Source organism: Rhea americana, unplaced genomic scaffold (genome assembly GCF_003343005.1).
Source record: "Rhea americana isolate MKP2758 unplaced genomic scaffold, rheAme1 scaffold_433, whole genome shotgun sequence".
Classification (NCBI taxonomy): domain Eukaryota; kingdom Metazoa; phylum Chordata; class Aves; order Rheiformes; family Rheidae; genus Rhea; species Rhea americana.
In genome coordinates, this window is record NW_028186572.1 from 165,151 (window position 1) to 173,838 (window position 8,688).

The 8,688-nt window shown below is 41.6% G+C and overlaps 1 long non-coding RNA gene across 1 annotated transcript; it reads left to right on the top strand.

The window, feature by feature from the left end:
• Positions 1-15: 15 nt before the first annotated feature.
• Positions 16-4,842, top strand: LOC146589782 (uncharacterized). The gene is made up of 5 exons (XR_014897112.1): positions 16-417; positions 536-731; positions 1,254-2,223; positions 3,669-3,779; positions 4,703-4,842. It is a non-coding gene; the product is annotated as an uncharacterized LOC146589782 (long non-coding RNA).
• Positions 4,843-8,688: the final 3,846 nt, after the last annotated feature.

An 8,688-nucleotide genomic window follows, 5' to 3' on the forward strand; every position in this document is an offset into this window, starting at 1 on the left:
GCGGCAGCCGCCGCCGCGGCCCCCTCAGAGCCTGCGAGGCAGCGGCGCGGCTCGGAAGTGGGTCGGAAGCAGCAGCGAGCCTTAGGAGCGCCCGGCTCGTGGACGGAGCCGGGRGACGAAACGTGTTAAAGGCAGTTTATTATCGTTATTAATTCTTCCGTGAATCCTGCCGTTTCAGACACGGCGTTGCACCGCTGCGGACGCGCCGGGGTTCATCCTCCTCCTCGGCTCCCCGAGCCGCAGGTGGAACGCGCGGAGGCAGCGCCCGGGCCTTTTTGCTGACCCGCGGCCTACTTGCTCGACAGCTAGCTCGCAAACAGACCTCCTTTGGCCAAGTAAAAGTGTTTTTGGTGAAGTTACTAAACAAAATAATAATAATAGTGTCCAGAAAGCAGTAMCACTTACACATACGTGCAGGTATGTGTACCTGTGCGTGTCGGTAGGCACGCGTGTCCGTACGGATACGTGTGCACGTGTGTATATGGGTGTGTGATGGCTTTGAAGACGAACGTTTTGATTTGACTTTTTGTTCTAGCTGCCTCCTTACCCAAGCCACGAAGCACTCCCGAGCCCCGGGAGCCCCGAGGCCTTTTTGACGGCGGTTCCTTGCGTTCCGCTTCCGAGCTGTGGCTTCAAGGCGCGCGCCCGCTGGACGTACCTACCTTCGCAGCGGCACCTGGGAGAGGCCGCTCAGCTGTCGCTCCGGGGAACGAATCCAACACACCAGACTCGTAAGTAATACGTACGTACAACACCTACACGTCTGTGTATACGTACAGTATAGCGTAGCCCTCAGATTCCCCAAGTTCTCATCRGGCCGTAACCTGTAGCAGGTATCGCTGTTCCCAGGAGCAGCAGCAGGCTCCTGCTCTGGTTCCAGGCTTTGTAGCCCTTCGGAAGTGTGCTTGCAGCACTAGCGGTGTTTGTGTCACAGTTCAGGAACCTTGTTTTAATTGCTTTGCTTATGAAAGATATTAATATGCTGGACAAAACTGACCATGCTATCAAAGGGATGGAAATGAGAAATAAGTATCAGCATCCTATATAATGGAGTGAAGGTGCTGATTTGCTTTGCATAATGAGTCTAGTGTGGACTCTCGCTTCCAATTTTCTCCTTCAGAAGTTCTTTTGAATATATATCTTGGAAATATTTCTTTCCCCACTCTCTTCAGTCTTCATCTAACAAGCTGTGTGACTTTGATGCATTAGATTTAATTCACCTTTTGAATATTATTCTTTTTTTCCTCTTTTAGCTCTAGCTCGTGAATGATCAGAAGGAGAAATTGGAAGCATGTTTTATTGACARCCTCTTAGTAAGAATTAGAATATGGGACTAATGATGATAAAGTTGAACACATGTGAGAAATCCATGATGGAGGCTTGAGTGGTTTGTCAAACCTAGGTTYAGTGCATGTCTAGAGTAGTCTATGAAGTGTTTACATTGTCAGAGCTGAGCTGCTTGAGTTAAGCAGTTATCAACTGGGCTAATACAGAAAGYGGCAAAACTGTTGCTGTACGACAAAGTTGGAAACACTGCTGACACACTTCACAAATGGAGCAAATGACTCATGTTCAAGATGTTTCTTAATAGCTCCTGGGAAACCGTTCTCTTGCAAGATATTTATGTATTTAGTGAGAAGATGGACAGGCACAAAAATCACTTCAGATCTGTCAGTTAAAGATAACTTTCTGAATGTGACCTACTGAAATACTTTCCTGCTCACTCTGTAAGTAAGTAGCTCTGGTGAGTCTGCCATTGCTCAGAACTTTCTTGAGGAGAAGCAGAGTGAATATGACTGATCAGAAATCTATTATCCAGAAATCATTTGGGAATACTGAACCTGAAACCTGTGGTTATTTCTACCTTCTACCCAATAAGACGGCTTTATGCAGCAGAAGAGGTGTGAATTTAGGTCACAAAGGGACTAGAAAGATTCAAAAAATTGAAGAAGTATCARTGCATTAGAAATCTCCTCTGGTAGTAAGACTCAAGGGGCAAGAAGCAGAATAATTCAAAGGGACAAGAAAAGGAAGAGCGCTCCTTATCCGTCAGTGCTTCGAGGAAGAGAATTAATATTTGAGAAGAAACATCAACTAGCTGGAAGTTGGCRAGTCAGACAGAGCTTCCAAATATAACCTGTGGATTCCATCCTTGAAGAAGAACTTCAATCTAGAGGATGTGTGCTGGGTTGTCAGTTCTGGAGCACAGCTATGGATAGCTGGGTGATTCATAAGATTTGCCTTAAGTTACTTGAAAGCATGTCTGTAATTTTAATATTGTTCTCCTGGCTATTACGTCTCTTCTATCAAATTCCATTCGTCTTAACTTTGAATTTGCAGGTGTTCAGTCATTCTAATTTTTTCTAGTTGTTACCTGATCCTACCTGTGTATAACCATAAATGTTTGATCATGACGTTTTTGTCTCTACTGTAAGTTTATTCCAAAATTTCACACCTTTTCGTATTTCCTGAAGCCCTTGGAAGTCCTGGTGGTGGTCCTGTCATAAGAACCTGCCTAGATGCCTAGATAATTCCATTTTACAGAAAGTGCTTTGGAAGTAGCATCATTTTTTTTTTTTTTTTTTACTTACACATCAGAAGAGACCAAGACCTGAGTCCCATGAATTCTTCAAGTATTGCCAACAGTCATTTGAGTTTAATGCATAACAGATTCAAGCGTGCCAATTTTTGCATTCAGTGTTCCAAGTGATTGACTCACATGAAAGGAAACAGTGAAATTGGTTTTGTGACAGGTTTTGTCAAGTTTGGGGGGAAAGAAAAGAGATTGTGTTTTTGTTATTATCTTTTCAGTCATAAGCTGTCTGGGGAAAGTATAGCTCTAGTAAAYACACCATTGTCAAGCAGAATAGTGATTTTAGGTTGATGGTCTTAGTGTAATACCTGTGTTATACTTCCTTATGCAGTGAATTGTGTATTTCTTCTAAAAACAGAAGAACCAGGAGCATTAATATTCAACTGTTTGACATATTTTGCTGTGCTGTTATTGTTATGACGGCGTATTTTTCTTGCTGACCAGCAAATGTCTTAGCTCAGAGACCCGCTGAGTCTCCAGTGAGGCTGTTTTACTGCCAAGCTCAGAAATGTCTTTCTGCTGCTGATGCTGCCAGAGGCTCTGTTGTCAGATGATCTCTGCTGCTCATTTCAGAGGCCAAAAGGCTGGAAGGGAGGAAAATCCCTTGTGCACAGCGTAAGCAGGTGGAAGGAAGAGGAGGAAGACTGCTTACAAATGCAGTCTTTCTCAGGAAAACTCACCCTTCTGTGTRTGCGTGTGTTTGCTGTTGTGTCTGAGGGATGAGCTATTCTACCTTTCTTCCTGTAATGTCTCACTGTTCGTGAGGGAGCTCTTTAATAATGTAAACCTTCTCTTACTTTACTGCTCCATTTGCTAATGCTCGTTCCAGCTAGCTTCAAAGGTGTCCTTCCCTCAGGTTCAGCACTGTCCTTAAAATCAGTGATGGATTTAATATGGCACTGAACTAGGGAGCCTTGTTATTTAGTTGTATTTTTTGCCTTTGTCACAAAAGCAGAATTTTCCCTATTTGCTGAACTTCTAATAATGGCAAGCTGACTCTAGGTATTTGTTATTGTTGCAACTGAGCATTTATCTGTCACCTTAAGTTTATATTGAAGATCTCTTTTAAATGCAGCTTAGGTTTCTAGAAGCTCTGCAAACGAAGTCTGCAGGAGCCTCTCTCCTCCTGTATGAAAAGCAAATGGAAAGAAATTAGAGAGTTAATGTAAAGCTTTCAGGCACTAAGGTAAGTGCAGCTGCACCTTTTCAGCTTGAAAGATTGCCCCTAGTCAGGCATGTCCTTTTCACCTGCAGTTTGACAACTAAAGGTAGAGGAGGAAAAACATGTTTGGGCTCAATGTGTGGGACACAGGAAAGAAAGCAGAATGTGGATATAAAATGCAGGTATCAAAACTGACATTTGAAACCCCCCATCTTACTCGTTTCCTGTTTCTTTCTGTGTTTCTCACTAGCATGGAAGGATATCAGGTCTAGAAGGGCTACTATAACACATTAAACAGCAGTGTTTCTGAAAACATCGTGAATTTCTRCACATCTTACTACATTTCTTCTCTACAAGGTGGTAGGTTTCTTAGCGTGCCATGAGATACTCTTCCTTGCCTTTGACAAAACTTTTGTAGGAAGGGGTAAAAAAGAGAGAGCGTGCGTTCAAAGGAAGTATCCTGTACATCTACACTTCCCATGTTTTTCGTATAATGTGGCTTTCTCCCCCCCCCTTTATATTTCACAGTATGGAGAGTAAAGGGGCCAAAGTTAGTTATTGGGATGAAATAAAGAGGCCTGGACATCCTGGCCTCATTTAAGAAATCTTATTTTTTTTGCCTGCACTTCAAGATCTACTCATCAATTTAATATCCAATAAAAAAATAAAAAGGCCACATGAAAATTAGTCAAAAAATACCTTGAACTTRTATTTTGCATGAATTTGGGGTATTAATAGTCACGATGAACATAATTAGGATTTGCCCCGAAAAGCACACTGAGATATCAATAAAAAAGCCATCAGAATTTATAAAATATGGAAATAGAAGATGGATCTCTAAAAAGCCTTAGAGCAGATCACTACTGCAGTCGGTGGTTGGTAATTAGCACAATACCATCTTAAAGAAATCCTATACTATTTGCATAATGCTCCCTCTTGTATTGCAGAGCTCTCAAGGGAACTTAAGCTGCGAGTACTGAGGACAAGTTGTTTAGTGCACGATTAAATAAATGAAAKCCAGAGCCATCCCCCAAAGCTTCAAAATGGAAATCAGATGAAGACTGTGAAACTCGTAATGAACGGTAGACATACGGTAATCATTCAGATTTAGACGAATGCGTCTTGGTAAATTAGAGCTGATGTTAATGGAGGTTAGCATGATCCTTTATAAAAGAGAACAAATACATCTCTTGTGTGATACCTACTAACATGAAAAGTACAACAACAAAAATCAATACTCTGCTTATGGCTAATGTGGGCAACATGGAGAGTTTGAGCTACCCATGTACCAAAGAGGTGTGTTCGCAATGACAGTTTCCATGTCATTCAAGGGTCTGAGCAGTGYGCTTAGTTTTACTGTGATGGAACAGAAGATACAAATATACATAATAACTGAGTGCATGCTGACTTTGGAGAACTGAATCCAAAAGGCATTTGCTTTAAGTAAAGATGCCACTTTTAAAACCCTGTCCAGAAAACATTTCTGAAATTCATTGAAGAGAGAGAGAGGAGGATAGACTTTTGAATTGCTAAATCCTATCATCACAGCAAYGAGTAGTGCAATTTAAAAATGCAGCGAGCCAGCACGTGCGAAGAAAATTATGTCAGAATTTATTTTAAGACTGTGCTTTAGCCAAAAAAATGTTTTCACAAATATAATTACTTGCAGCATTTCAAAGACAGAATCGGAGTCCTAATCCTGAATTCAAGACGCACCTCTATTTTCTTATGTTCTTTAAAGGATTCAAAATAGATTACAAAAAAGAAGGGGAATTGCCTTCAGGGATTTAGAAACCTATGTTTGCAGATCTCAGAGACTTCATCTGGAACAAATGTTGCTTTTTATGGTGTTTTATGAACACTAAACAAATCTCTTGTGAGCTTTACTACAAGGCCTAGCTTCCTCCTGGTTTTTCCACATCTCTGAAGCCTAAGGATCTTGCTAAAGTTCTGCCAGCACCTTCAAAATACCTCATTGATTAATCATTAGGAGTTGATAGGGGATGGATTATGTTACATGGCCCCTGACAACACTCTGTTTTCTTCTACTTCCCACAGATGTGCCTGAGAAGATCTTGTCTCGTATTTGAACAGTTCTGCTCCTTGATTGAAAATGCTTTCTGTCATTTGTCCTGTGCACTTCTATTCCTGCCATTTACACTACTGAATAAATGTAGGAGACCAGACAGGGTAAACTCTTTCTCCCTTAGCTGCTAAGAGCGAAGCAGTACATAAAAGCAGTTAATTTTTGAGTAAGTGGGAGTACTATTTGTAAAACTGATGGTGCGCTCAATAGGGTGGGTGGAGGTGCACAGCTAATATGAACACTAATTTTATGGTTGTGAAGGTATTTAGGATGTATTTTTGTCTCTTTTACAGTCCAGCTAATTGGTAGACACTCCATATAATAATTTAGGAAGCTACCTGCTGCTTTCTTAACTCTGACAAACTCAGAAAGGGGGTTCAAGAAGAAAATGTCCAGGTCTGTGATCTGTAAGTACCTACTAAGGAATGATGTCTGATTCTAGACAGCTCCCAATATATAGGATATATATGAGATCCAGTAGCTGGAAACTGAAGATAAAGAATTTCAAAATGAAATACAGCACAGGATTTCCAAGGGATATAGTAGATTGTCTAATTAAAAAGCAAGGCTGAATATCTTTGTAAAATATATGCTCTAGTCAAACCACAAGTCACTACCACAATTCAGAAATTCCCAGATGAATGAAGTTATATAAAATTAACAGTGTTTTTTCCTAACCTTAACAACTATGGAAAAGGCTTCTGTAGTTTTATGTGCATTGCTTAGCACTGCTATGGAATTTTAAGAGGTCTTCCATAAATACTGTCTTTAAAATACTTCATGAGTTTCATAAAATTATTTGACACCACCTTTTAAGCTTAAAAGGAATGTCAGTAAACAATTCCAAAGCTAGACAAGATAAATCTCTTCAAAAATGGTTAATACACATATATTCCTGCAGCTAAATTTTGCCAGTTGAGTCCCCAGATACTGCTCTGTGGAAAGGAAGCACAAGTAATCTCTGTTGACTGGGTATTTTTAAACGGGAATAATCACTTGAAAAGAATTTCATTTACAGAAATCCTGCCTCTGCCACAGTTGTAATGTTGGTGTTTGATGCCATCGTTTTCTGCAGAAACAACTCAACACCTTGTACTTTAACTGAATTTCATTTAGAAGGAATTTCTAGCAATTAAAAATCAGTTTAATGTTTTCTTTGGCAAGGTGTTATCAAAATACCAAAAATGTTTATTCCTTCACACAGAAAAGTTCCAACAGTCCGAAAAAAATGAAGGAAACAAAAAACCTAAATGGAGAACATACGGCTATTAAAACATAGTCTCAGTTTATCACTACTTGTATATTGTCTGTTTGTATTGTCTACGTGGATAAGGCAACTGTTTAGGGTGGGGATCTAGTAGTCGTATCCGTTGAATAGTTCATTTTCAGCATGTTGTTGGTGCTAAACAAATGACAAAATGATGATTTGTAAGTTCCTGTAATAGGTGTAACATAAAAACAAGAGGGATGGCATAAGTAGATATTTTCCCGTGACAACTTTTCATATGGAAATGGTAATTTTAACTTTCTTGCGTATAGCAGCATCTAGCATTGAAGGGATTGATTGCACGGACTCCTGACAGGTTCTGATCGGAAGACCATATCAGAAGGCAAAATATATATCTTGATACCATAAGCACGAGTCATCCACGCAACATACACAGCGCGGTGACTGGCTATACAGCGATAAGCACGYGCTCCAGCTACCGACACRGTTGGTTACATCCCTTGATACAATTTCCTCATAAGAAAACACCGCGGTTAGCTGCTTGGCTCATATTCCACGTTCTTGTTCCATGTTTTTCATACCATGCTTCCTTTTTAGTCTTAGTTGAAGGATGGGTCGCCTAGTTCAGTGTCCAGCAAACCCCACCACAATTCCCCCTCTTTTGTTTTCAACCATCCACGTGCCCTTCAGCATGCCCGCTATMTTGCATCGCAAGCATTGCAATAAGCAGGGAATAATCAGCATTAGAGTGCAAATAACAAGTAATATTAAAATGCTGAGTTTAACAAGTTCTTTCACCCATCCTACGATTCCTAGGCCAGAGAGCCAACTATCAATACCAAATGAGCTGTGTTGTAGCTCACTCGTTAATTGTTGGAGATGCYGTACCTGCGTAAAGATGGAATAGGAGTGGTCGGACAGGTTCATACAACACGTGCCCTCAAACTCATCACACCCATGTCCTTGGACTAGCAATAAAAAGTCAATCGCTGCTCTGTTCTGCAGAGTGGCGTGTCGGATAGAATCGACATTAGTTAAGAGACCAGAGAGGGCCAATGATGCCGCGTTGGTTTGTTTTGCTAGCCAGCAGCCCAGCTTATTCAGCGTCGTCAATGCATGCGCGACACCGACGCCGGGGACCGGAATTGATGCAGCAATGGTTTTATCAGTATCCCAAAAGTCGAGGTTATCAGCGCAGTCGGCTGCACGAGCCTGAGTGCTGCGCTTTTCCCGGCGATGGGCTCAGGTACTGTTTAAGATCATAGTATCAGGAATGAGACCGGTTTTCGGTTGTGTAATTGCACCAAAATGTGGCATTGCGATAGGGCGCAAGCGTAGCATTTACAACTTGYTTGGTGGTCTGGTTCTGGCCTGTGTAATTAAAATCGAGACAGGCATCCGCTCGCACAGTTCCCGGAATGTCCAATTCCTGTGGCTCCCAGGGGGCGCGTGGGAGATGGGCTGCCCAACCGACCCAGTTGTCAACCGCCGTCTGAGAGGTTTTGAGGAGGTCACTCACTGGCAACGAGAGAGGGATCACCATGCCCCAACTTCTGARGGGTACACCCACAAGACACGTTGTAAACGGGTTGGTCGGTGTTGCCAGTGATAGGCATAAA